We start from the raw sequence: 13,109 nt of genomic DNA on the forward strand, positions 1-13,109 counted from the left end.
CAGGCTAAAAATATAGCGAATCTGTTCATTTTGTTATTCCCCTTCCATTCCCCAAATCAGATAAATGTATAACAAGACACAGGGTACCAAAATCAAAAACAGTGACAACAGGGGATAAATCAAAGGGGAGAAAATGGAAAGAAAAGAGAAGTAACAGTGAAACAAAGGACAAAGGGTAAACCAATGCAACAGCCATACTCATAAAACATTTTGTTGGAAATGAACTTTACAACTTGGGGGTGGGGGGAAGTCCCAGACAGCGAGGGGGGAGGGGGGAAAGTCCCAGAGGAGGAAAATTAAGAGAAAACTAGGAAGGGGGTAACACTGTTCAACAAGAAATGGAGTCATTACTTTCCTTATGTAACTGTAACCCCTCTGTACATCACCTTTACAATAAAATAAAAAAATTTAAAAGAAAAGAAAACCTGTTCAGTGAAACAATAGGAAAAAACTCCCAAATCTTTCAAAAAGATATGGATTTTTAGGAACAGGAAGCATCCAGAACCACAAATAAACATGACCAGAAAAGAAACTTTGTTTCTTATATTTTAAATTTCCAAGAGTAAAGAACAAAGAAAGAATATTAATACTAACTTCAGTTTTCTAATACTAACTTCTGTTGTCTACCACTTTTTCCCTGTGGATCAAATTGAGTCAAGTGAGACAAATATCATCATAGCATCAAGGGACAATTAAAGCAAAAGAATTTCAGAGCCAAATAGTTGAAAGAATTGTTCAGAAGGTGATTCCAGAATCAAAGTGGAGTCAAGCCAGGCATGTTGGTGCGTGCCTGTAATCCCAGCACTTGGTAGGATACTGAGTTGAAGTCGCTTGGTTTAGCTGCCCTTCCAAGAGGTAATGGACAAAGTGTTCTTCTTATACATAGTTAAAGATATTAAAGGTCTTTGAGGCATCTCCACAACAGTGAGCTCATCTCTCTGACTTAGCATATCTGATATCTCATGTCTCTGACTCTTTAATATGCTGCTTTTAAGGGTATTTCTGCCTGTAGGCTTAAATGGTGTCTTTCATGTTTATTTCAGCTATTACAATCTGTCACTCTTTTGAGTATTTAGTTTATCCCTTCCCAAGAAGCCCACAAAGATATCCCAATTATCTCAAGACTGAGAAATGTTCAAACTCAAGGCGGTTGCAACAAGTGCTTAAAACTATTTTTGCTAAAACAACAACAACATAAAGCATATGACTCTTCACATTGCAAATGCTTTGGCTCCATTTTTTTATCTGTCTCTTTTGTTCTGAGCCATTTTTCCTCAGGTCACATTGAAATTTTGGAACAACAGGTCTGATGAATAAGCTTATGACAAGAAATGAGTATGCTCTCCATGCATCAATGCCTTCATCATCCTGCCAGGCTTCACTTGACCAATCAGAGATGATGATCAACCAGATCACAATCCTTAGATCTCATGCACCTGAGTAGCTAAGATTACAGTTGTGAGGCACTAACACAAAGCAAGAAATCACTTTTTAATACATTATTGTTCAGTAGAAAGAGAACAGTAAATATTTTTCAACACCATAACTACAAACATCTTCCTATGGCCTTTGAATAGATAGGGATTAGAACATGCCACTCTAAGCCACTTCAGCATATGACTAATTTTAACTAAAAGTAGTTGATAAACAGCAGAAGCAGGCACTGAACCTAAGAAATTAGATCAAGAACATTTTTATTCCCCTTCAGAGTCCACTGTGTCTTTATGGAAAAATTTTCAACAGTTACTGCCTAATCAGAGAAATTCTTACAAGGCCAGAATATGCCACCAAAAAAATTGCTGAAGGCTCCCAGGACTGGCACATCTACAATCCAACAAACAAAAACCATGGTTACTGGCTACCCCCAGAGTTTCTGATGCAGTAACAGTAGGTTTAGGTTGAAGTCTGAGAATTTGCAATTCTCCCATATTTCTGCTCTTATCCAAGGGCCACACTCTGAGAACTGCATAGTATAAGAAAAGAGTGCTATTAGTGTGTAGACCTTTGTCTCATGGATTTGAAAAATAAAATTCACAGTTAGTGAAGGATGAGAGCAAAGTATGGAAGTCTGTTCATTTAGAAAGGAATGGAAAAGCAAAGGAAAGTTCCCAATCAAGCACAATACCAAGAGAGAGTGGCTATTTGTAGTTCTTTGGGGGTCTTTATGGAACTTTTGGGAAGAAATCCCCTGGCTCTTTGTGTCCATGCATCTTGTATTCAATAGGGGCGCTATTCACACACTTCCCTGAAGTCCTTTCTGGCTGTGGAGTTACTGGGTAATGCACTCTTTACCAAATCAAACTGATCAAATGGACAGGAAGCAAACTCTTTGAAACTCATTGTACAAGCGCAGCTTTACCCTGTTACCAAACCCAACAAGACCACAATTCAACAAAAGAAAACAATGATAGTGTAGATTTTTGTTGTTTGTGTATCCTGGTACCAGGTTTGAACTCAGAGCCTTGTGCTGTTGCTTTGCTTCTCACTCCTGGCTGATGGTCCACCACTTGAACCAAACCTTCAGTCTTGCACCTTTCTAGTTAATTGGAGATACGAGTCGCTTAGACTTTTCTCCCTGGACTAACTTTGAACCACAATCCTCAGATCTCAACCTCTTGAGTAGTAGGATTACAGATAGGAGCCGCGAGTGCCTAGTCTAGATCAATGTAGTCTTAATGAACATACATACAAAATCAAGAAAATCCTTGCAAATCGAACAGCCAAAATGACTGCCCCGAGGAAGCCTGCACCGCGCAGCTGGGGAGGGCTGGGGAGCCAGTCTCCGTGGGGAAGGCGGAGCAGACGCCAGACTGCCAGCCTAGGGCCACTCGGAGTGTCTCTGGATGATCCACAGCTCCACGGCGTTGCTAAAGAGCCTCTTCTCCAGGAAGCTTTTGCTCAATCTTTGTGTTCCTTCCTTGTGCACCGCAAGAGTACGCCTCCTCAGGTTCCAGTTTCAGCCATCTCCTGTCATAACTTGTCACTTCTTTTAGAAAAACGCTGACAAGAAAAAAAATGATAAAATTTTTTCTAATGGTAAATAAACAAGGGCAGACTCAACTTTCTAAGTACTATGAACATATAGAGATTAATACGCGGACCCTTGTGGAAACAGGGGTCATCAAGAGCTGTCTGTCACGATCCAGTGAACAATGCTCTTTCATTGAATATAAGGACTTTAAGCTTATCTACCAGCAGCATGCAGCTCTCTTCATTGTGGTTGGAGTGAATGACACTGAGAATGACATGGCTGTTTATGAATTCATCCACAATTTTGTGGACGTTTTAGATGAATATTTCAGCCGAGTGAGTGAACTCGATATAATGTTTAATCTGAATAAAGTACACATCATTTTGGATGAGCTGGTGTTAAATGGCTGCATTGTGGAAACCAATCAGGCAAGAATTCTTGCCCCTCTACTAATCCTTGATAAGATATCAGAAAACTGAATAGAAGGGTCTGCCAGACAGCATTGGATTTATAGGAAATGTGACCACCATGGAATTCACCTCAACATATGTATCCCAAAAGAATCTGGAAGGCCACACATGGCAAATACAGTAACCTTTCAATTATTACACCAAACAAAACTACATTCTAAAGTATGAGCAAAGACATAGTTTCAACTAAGAGCCAAGTTTTGTTTTCTAATTTTAAGCATATATTTCCCTTGTCTATGTTTTATTGCAAATCTAAGGAATCTTTTTTGCCATTGCTTCTTTTTGCAACTTAAATTCAGGAATAACAGGATAGGAAGAATGTGTGGCAGTTTTCAGACAAAAAATTTTAAGTTTACTGAAATATACATGATATTTTGAGTAAACCTGTCTTCTGAGTGCTTTTTTTTGTTTAAAAAAAAAAGTAAGCTGGGCACAGGCGGCTCACGACTATAATCCTTGCTACTGATGTGGATGAAATCTCAGGATTATAGTTCAAAGCCTACTCAGACAGAAAACTCCCCGGGACTCCTATATCCAATTAACCACCAAAAAGCCAAAGTCGAGTGTGGCTGAAGTTGTAGAGCACTAGCACCAAAACAAATGAAAACTTAAAAAAAAATAAATTTAAGGAGTGAAGGGGTGACATTGTCCTAAAAGAAATGTACTCATTACCTGATTTATGAAAATGTAACCTTTCTGTACATCACCTTTGAATAACAATAAAAATATTTTTAGAATGAAAAAAATCTTTGCAAATCAAATTCATATTTAAAAGAACATACATTATGATCAAGTTGAGGTGTGTGGAGAGGTGAAGGAGAAGACAAATGAAGAGAGGACAAAGACTATAAAAGAGCTAACCCAGTTGCTGGAATTCCAGGAAACTGGAACTCAGGGGCGGGCAAATGCAGTCATAATATTCTATGTATACTTATGAAAATGGAACTAGGAAAATTGTGGGGATGGTGGTGTTGGGAGAGATGAGGGAGAATGATGAAAGGGGTAATATTGATCAAGATACATTGCTCCTATACCCTCTCCACCTAGTCCACCTACCTTCAAAATTCAAGCCTTTCCTCTTCTTAGATGTAGCTGGTTCCAAAGCTGACTCAGACACTTTTGAAATGACGTAGCTTATGTAGTACTCAAAAGGGGTGGGGTGGAGTCAAGGGGAAAGAGGTAGATGGTTGAAGAGGAGAAGAGGGGGAACAAACAGTCAAAAATCCAATGTATAGTCCTAAAAAATTAAGAAGAGTAAAGAAAGAAGTAGGTAGGGGAGGGATGGGTGAGAATATTGAAAGAGATGACATTGACCAAGATATAATATATCCATAAACTGCTTTGTTAAATGGCAATTCCTTCATACAAGTACAAGAAAAAAAACAAGTTTATGCAATGCTGGCTTGATATCCTGTAATCTCAGCTACAAGCAAGAAGCAGAGATGAGAAGATAATAGTCTTCCTTCAGCCCAGTCAAAAAAGTTAACAAATATCAGCCTTTGCTTCCTTCCAGACCCATAGTCACAGAGCCCACAGACATTGACTGATACTGAGAATTAAAATAGATTTCTTCAAAGTATACTGTGTGCATGTATGGAAATACTACAAGGAAAACCCCTCATATTACAATGCTTGTTAATGGAAAAATAAAAACAAATCTTCCTTCTTTTAATTTTCTTAGGTGTTTTGTCATAGCAACAAAAAGTAACAAACATACCTTCTAACAAAAATTTCCTACTTATAAAACCAGCAAAATAAGTGGATGTCTAAATGAGTTATCTCACCATTCTAATACTGACAAATAGAAGGGAAATAAAGAAAAAGCAACCGTGGTATGGTGGGTCACACTTGTATACCAGCATTCTGAAGGTGAAGGCAGGAGGATTATGATGTTGAAACCAGTCTCAGCAATGTAGTGGGACTGTCTCAAAACAAAGAAAAAGAAAAAAATTAATGAGATCATGTTTTAAAAAAAGATAAATATATATACAGATACATTGATAGATACATAGACCGAGACACCTAATTGAGTCCCATAGCTACTCTTATTTATTCTTTAGTAGCTCTCCTGGGTCCCAGTTCTGGACTCCTAAGCAAGCCCTTAGCTTCTATTCTATTTCTGTATTCCTTTCCTAGCATTTCAGAGCCTCAGTCCCTGAAATGCAAGAGGGATATCTGGTCTTGACCAGGCCTCCTGTGTTCTGGCCCTCACCCCCTATACCCTAGATGTAGTAAATATGTGCTTATGAAGGAGAATAGAATATATCACCTCACAATAGGCCACACTGGTATATAGGTTGTATTGAGCTGAAGTTAATTGGGAATCAGCAGATGTAGACGGAAACCTTAGAGCTTCCCTTCTTGAACTAAAAGTAAAATTTCTGAGAGATGAATATTCACAAATCCTTTCTCTAGAAGAGGTTTATGGCCATGAAGATCCAAAGTTAGCATAAAGGCGACTTTGCAAACAAACATTAAAATAACCCTCATCATCCATTAGTTTCTACAATTTACTTCCGCTAGAAGACCAAACCCCATCCTTTCCTTTTCTATTTGTGTGTGTGTGTGTGTGTGTGTGTGTGTGTGTGTTTGTGTGTGTGTGTGTGTGTGTGTGTGTGTGTGTGTGTGTGTGTACTGTTTCTGGAACTTGAACTCAAGGCCTGAGCACTGTCCCAGTGCTTTTTTGCTCAAGACTAATATTCTACCAGTTGAGCTATAGCTCTACTTCCAGCTTTTTTTGCCAGTCCTAAGGCTTGAACTCAGGGCTTGGGTACTGTCCCTGAGCTTCTTTTTTTTGCTCAAGGCTAACACTGTCCCTGAGCTTCTTTTTTTGCTCAAGACTAGTACTCTACCACTTGATCCAGCACCACTTCCGGCCTTTTCTGTTTATGTGGTACTGAGGAATGAACCCCAGGGCTTCATGCATGCTAGGCAAGCACTCTACCACTAAGCCACATTCCCAGCCCTACTTCCAGCTTTCTATTGGAGATAGGAGTCTTTTCTGTAGATAGGACTATATAGATAGCCAGCCTGGGCTGGCTCCGAACCAGGATCCTCAGCTCTCAGCTTCCTGAGTAGTTAGAATTACAGGCATAAGCCACCAGTGTCTAGCTTCCATCCTTTCCTTTTTGTATTTACTTCTTCAGAATTTATCTTTGTTTGTTGAAATTGTATACAGGTGCATATTTGTAAATGTATATTTCTAAGTGAAAGAAGCCAGTCTGAAATGCTAGAGCATATGTGATTCCAGCTATATGATAATCTGGAAAGGGAAAAACTACACAAACTAAAAAAAATTCTGTGGTTATATGGAATGGGTCAAGGGAATGATGACTAGGTAGAGCATGGATTTTTAGAACTGTGAAATTATTCTATAGAATACTGTAATGGTAGATACATGTCATTACATAGTTGTCAAAACTGATAGAATATACAACACCAACAGTGAATCCTAGCATACACTCTAGACTTCAATAGTAATGTTGCAAATATTGACTCATCAGTCATAATAAATGTACCACACTAAATGCAGGAAGTTAGTAACCATGGAAAGTGAGGAAAGAGGTATGTGAGAATATCCTGTATATTGCAACTGATTTCTCTCTATACCTAAAGCTGAGCCAATTTTTTTTAAAAAGTTATTACAGCAGCCAGAAAAAAAGTCCATGAGACTCTTATTTCCAATTAAACAACAACAAAAAAAGCTGAAAGTGTAGCTCAAGTGTAGTACATAAAGTGCTAACCTTCAGCAAACAAAGCTCAGGTTCAGCACCCAGACCCTGAGTCCAAACCCCAGGACAGAAAAGAAAAGAAATTATTGCTGCAGTTCCTTTTGGCAAATGTAAGTAAATGTGTTGGCTTACATGTTAGCAAAGAGGTCTCTGTAATCTTTCAAATGGGCATGTGGGGCTTGAATGAGGTCTCTGTAATTTTTTATGCTATCAAAAAACTTAGCTGGCTCAGTATGGTGGCATAAGCCTGTAATCATAGCCCTTGGGATGTGGAGTCAGGAGGATCACAAGCTCCTGTCTCAAAAAACAAACTTGTGGGCTTTTGGGCATTTACCCAAATGTATACAAACAAGACCACACTAAAGCTACCAGCACAACTATGTTTATTGCAGCATTATTTACCATAGCTAAGATATGGAACCAACCCAGAAGCCCCTCAGTAGATGAATGGATCAAGAAAATGTGGTATATATACACAATGGAATTCTATGCCTCCATCAGAAAGAATGACATTGCCCCATTTGTTAGGAAATGGAAAGGCTTGGAAAAAATTATATTAAGTGAAGTAAGCCAGGCCCAAAGAAACATAGGTCCCATGGGTTCCCTTATTTGCAATATCTAGTATAGGTATGAGTCAAGCGGAAAAGGTCAGATAATGTGATGTTAGGAAAACGAACCCTTAAATATGTATTTTAATGTTTTCGTTTCTTTCATGCATGTGTTTCTAACGCATTTATAAGATTATTTCTTTGTTGCTTTGTACCTCCCTCCCCCACAGTGGAACCCCCCGCTTTCACTTTATTTGATGTCAGTATAACATGTGGAGGAGATGGGGACAAACAAGTCGTTTAAGGATTCAGGTGGACCTGTTGCAACAAGGAGAATTACAAAATGTCATGTCAAAGCAAGCTTTACAATGTCGGTGTGGGGGGGGAGGGGGGTATGATTGGGTGGGAGGGAGGGGGGAGGCTGGAAAGGGAGGTGAAGGGTAAACAAAGGAGGAGGCTGCAATGCTTGGTAAGAAATGTATGCATTATCCTGCCAATGTAATTGTAACCCCTCTGTACAGTATGTTCTCAAATAAAATTAAATTAAATTAAAAAAAAAAAAAAGAAAAAAACGAACTTGTGGGGACAGGGCCAGGGAGGGATGGATGGAAAAAACTGGGAGAGAGCGAGGGAAATGGTGACATTGTCCAAAAAGAAATGTACTCTTGACTTACGTATCTGTAACCCCTCTGTACATCACCTTTATAATAATGAAAAATAAAAAGCAGAGAAAAGCATTAGCTACTGAGTTTCCCAGGTAAACATAACATAAACTCTGTGGTGTCCTTTTCTCTATGTGATTAATTCTTGTGTGTGGGGTGGGGGGTGTGGATGTGTGTGGGTGTGTGTTTGCTGGTCCTGGGGCTTATGCAGGGCCTGGGCACTGTTTCTGAGCTTTTTTGCACAAGGCTAGCACTCTATGACTTGAGTCACAGCTCCACTTCCAGCTTTTTGATGGTTAATTGGAGATAAGAATCTCATGGACATTCCTGCCCAGGGTAGCTTTGAACTGTGATCTTCAGATCTCAACCTCCTGAGGAGTTAGGACTTTAGGTATGGGCCACGAGTGCCCAGCAGCTAATCCTTTTTCAGATTGAATATTAGTAGCAATAACTTTATTTGTTGTTTTATTCCACATCCCTAACATAATTTTTTTTCCTTTTCAGTGGCAGTTCTAGGGACAAACAATGGCCCTGATTCCCAGGCCTCATGCATGCTAATAAGCACTGTGCCAGTAAACAGTACCCTCAGAGTTTTATTTATTTATTTTGCCAGTCCTGGGCTTTAACTCAGGGCCTAGCCACTGTCCCTGAGTTTTCAGTTCAAGGCTAGTGCTCTACCACTTGAGCCATAGTGCCACTTCCAGCTTTTTCTACTTATGTGGTGCTAAGGAATCAAACCCAGGGCCTCATGCATGCCAGGCAAGCACTGTACCACTGAGCCACCTTCCTAGCCCATAGGTTGAGATTTTGATATGCTCACTTCTGAATTCCTTGTCTCTAGTATCCAAATATTTACAGATATCTATATTATAAAGGGACATATGTGCTGTTGTTTAAATGTACTATGTGATTTTTTTTGTTTCTTTTGTATGTTCTTCCTCCATAATATAACCCCTGTTTTCACTGTATTTGATTCAGTGCCCTGTATCTTGTATATACATTTTTTTCTAATTTGGAGAGGGGAAGAGAAATAAGAAAATGCTGAAACAAGGATACAGGTTGATTAAAAAAAAAAAAAAAGGACACAGGTTGACCCATTGCAACAATGAGATGTACAATACACTATGGTAAAAATGAACTTTACAACCTGGTGAGGGGAGGGAGGAGTTGGGGAGGTGGGGAGGGAAGGTATAATGGAGGAAAAACAAAGGAGGAGGTAACAATGCTGGATAGGAAATGTACTCATTACCTTACTCATGTAACTGTAACCCCTCTGTACAGTACCTTTATAATAAATAAATATAATTAAATAAATAGAAAAAATAAAGGGACATATGATGGCAATTTTGACACTTTATTACATGAAGAAAATTTAACAATAATACAAATAAATAAAAAAAAGACAGAAAGGAGAATGTGTTGGAAGGGGTGGCTGAGAATGTTGAAAACAGTGACATTGATCAAGATGCACTGTATTCATAAACTGTTTTGTTGAACAGCAACTCCTTTCAACAACTACTTTAAGAAAATAAAAATGTTCAAAAATAGTCTGCAAGCCAGGCACAGGTAGCACTTGTTTGTAATCCTAGCTTCTCAGGAGGCTGAGATCTGAGAATCATGGTTCAAAGCCAGCAGGGCCAGGAAAGTCCATGAGACTTTTATCTCCAAATAACCACCAGGAAACTGGAAGTGACACTGTGGCTCAAAGTAGTAGAGACTAGCCTTGAGTGAAAAAGCTCAGGGACAGCACCCAAGCCCTGAGTTCAAGCCCCATGGCTGACCAAAAAATTTTTTTAAAAGTATGCAATGCGCAGCATTCAGAATTCCATTACAGCATATAGTGATTAAGAATCTGCTGGTATGAATAAAAAGTTGTCTGTCATAAAAATTTAAACACATAAAAATGAAGAGACAAAGGGTAAACAAATGCAGTAGTGGTACTCACTAGACAGGATATTAAAAATGAACTATACAACTTGTAGGTGGGGTCAGGAGGGAAAACTTGGGAGAGAGTGAGGGAAAGGGTGATATTGTCCAAAAAGAAATGTACTCATTACCTGACTTATGAAACTGTAACCCCTCTCTATATCACCGTTATAATAATAATATAAAATTTAAACATTTTTGTGTTCCTTTATCAAGAAAAAAGTTTCCTTTGAAAATGAGATTTTTTTAAAGATTATTGCCTAATCTTTTGTATTGTTTTCAATCTCTATCTCTCATTTTGAAATAAATAGCACAAATTTTAAGGGGAAAAAAGGGAATTCTCAGACTGACAGGGAAAAACCTGACCATTTAAATTTTTCCTTGTTACATATTGCAATCATTGCATAAATATAATACTGTATTTTTCTTATATTAACTTTTGTAGGTTTTTATGGTTCCATGTAGTTTGACATATATAGATTTTACTTTAGATTTTCTTTTTGTCTTTACAGAATTCATTTATATTATGTATTAGAAGTAGGAGTTACCTTAGCTTGAGGCAGAATTTTCTTTAATATTTTGGACTTTATGGCTCTCATTATATAAAATTATAGAATACATCACTTAATACATAATATATAAGAGATCCATATGTAAAAACTAATACATTAAAAGAACTATAAGAAAACATAGAAAAATATGTTCTCAGACAGAAAGTCCTCCTTTATGCCTAAGTCAAATAACTAAACAATAAGTTTGGATCAGTAAATTAAAATCCTCTGCAAAGCTGAGGAAATATATTTGCAATATATAGGACAGATAATATTCTGATTCCCTTAATTAATTTCCTTAGGGCTTGTAACCAATTAAAAACAAAAAGGTTTAATAGGAAAATGAGGAAAAGACCATAAAAAGCAGTATCTGAAAGTGACCAATAAAGACGGGCACTGGTAGCTCATGCTGTAATCCTAGTTTATCGGGATGCTGAATTCTAAAGATCACAGTTTGAAGCCAGCCTAAACAGGAAAATCCCGTAGACTCTTAGCTCCAATTAACCACTAGAAAACTGGAAGTGGAGCTGTGGCTCAAATGGTAGATTGCTAACCTTGAGCTAAAAAGTTCAGGCCCTGAATTCAAGCCCTAGGACTATAAATAAATAAATATGAACAATAAACAATAAACAACTGAAAAGTAGTCAGTTTCTTTCATAACTAAAGAACTACTAATATTAATTCTCAGCTCACACATCACATTTTACAATAATATAGAGGTTAAAAAGGCCATGCTGAGAGAAACAGAGAGAGGAAAAGAGAGAGAGAGAGAGAGCTGATATGATTCAGATAAGGCCTCTGTAGGGGACCAGGTAAGAAGTACAAAGGTGCAGTGCCCTTAAAGGTGTGGCAAACTATGTACGAGGTAGAGTTGACAAATGTAGATCCGGATCCGGGCAGTTAGTTGGTGGTTTCCAGTATCGGTTGAAGTGGGTATTGTGTCCCTGGCAGTGGAAACTGTTCCTTTGGCAGTCTTTTGGGCATGGCTTGTGATGGGTGATCTGATGGGTTGGTGTGCTACCACTTTTATCTAATTCAGGTGAGAGTTGCATCAATCACTGGGTCTGGAGTGTTCAATAAGTTCATGGGCCTGATTTTTCTGATAGGGGTTTGATATGCCCATGTGTCCACATGTTTTGTATTTAATTTGGTATGTTCATAGGTAGAAGTATTTTATTTGCCTAATTATATTTAATAATCTGTCCAGCTGGTGGTGGTTTACTTGCATAAAAAAAGATGTAAAGCCATTCCGTTTTAGCATTTATACTCAAAATAAAGTAGTTTAAGAGGTTAAAACTATTGTTTACCAAATACAATGGGTCAAGGCAAGGCAGAGCCTTAAAGCTGATATTTTCTATATCCAAAAGGAGCTCATAGCAAGCCTAGCTTTTCTCTTCATCTTCATACAACTTTGGTTAGTACTAGACTGCTCTGTACCCCAGTTTTCTCTTCTGCAAAAGAGAGATAACAACTTCTGAAGTTATTAGTGAGGATTCCAATTTATATATACAAAGCAAAACAACTTCATTTCCATAGCAAGACCTCTATGCATGCTATTATTAACATGAGGGTATAAAAACTTCACTTCTTGTCTTGGTCCCATTTTCCATAACTAATCCCATCTTATCTTTATTATTCCTTGTTGGAGTTTCCCCACTTGGCCCTAATAACTGTCCAAATATGTTCTTTTTTAATTAATTTGTTATTTAAAAATTATTGTTATTATAAAGGTGATGTACAGAGAAGTTACCATTGCATAAGTCAGGTAAATAATACATTTCTTTTTTTGTTTGTTTTTGTCAGTTGTTGGGCTTGAACTCAGGGCCTGGCACTATCCCTGAGCTCTTTTGCTCAAGACTAGCACTCTACCACTTTGAATCACAGTATCACTTCCAGTTTTCTGGTGGTTCATTGGAGATAAGAATCTCATGGGCCATGGTTTCCCTTATTTGCAATATCTAGTATATGTCTGAGTCAAGCAGAAAAGGTCAGATAAGTTGATGTTAGGGAAATGAACCCTAAGATATGTATTCAAATGTTTTATTTCTTTCATGCAATTGTTTCTAACACATTCATAAGATTATTTCGTTGTTGCTTTTTTCTTTTTTTTTTTGCCAATTGTGGGGCCTGAACTTTGGGCCTGGGAGCTGTCCCCCAGCTCTTCATCTGTAGACCAGTGCTCTACCACCTGAGCCTCAGCCCCACTTCCAGCTTTTGCTGATTATGTGGTGCTGAGGAATCGAACTGAGG

At 38.2% G+C, this 13,109-nt stretch overlaps 1 pseudogene; it reads left to right on the forward strand.

The window, feature by feature from the left end:
- Positions 1–3,015: 3,015 nt before the first annotated feature.
- Positions 3,016–3,604, forward strand: LOC138836811 (AP-4 complex subunit sigma-1 pseudogene; annotated as a pseudogene).
- The last annotated feature ends 9,505 nt before the right edge of the window (positions 3,605–13,109 follow it).

Source organism: Dipodomys merriami, unplaced genomic scaffold (assembly GCF_024711535.1).
Source record: "Dipodomys merriami isolate MVZ:Mamm:240054 unplaced genomic scaffold, mDipMer1.0.p SCAF_26, whole genome shotgun sequence".
NCBI lineage: Eukaryota > Metazoa > Chordata > Mammalia > Rodentia > Heteromyidae > Dipodomys > Dipodomys merriami.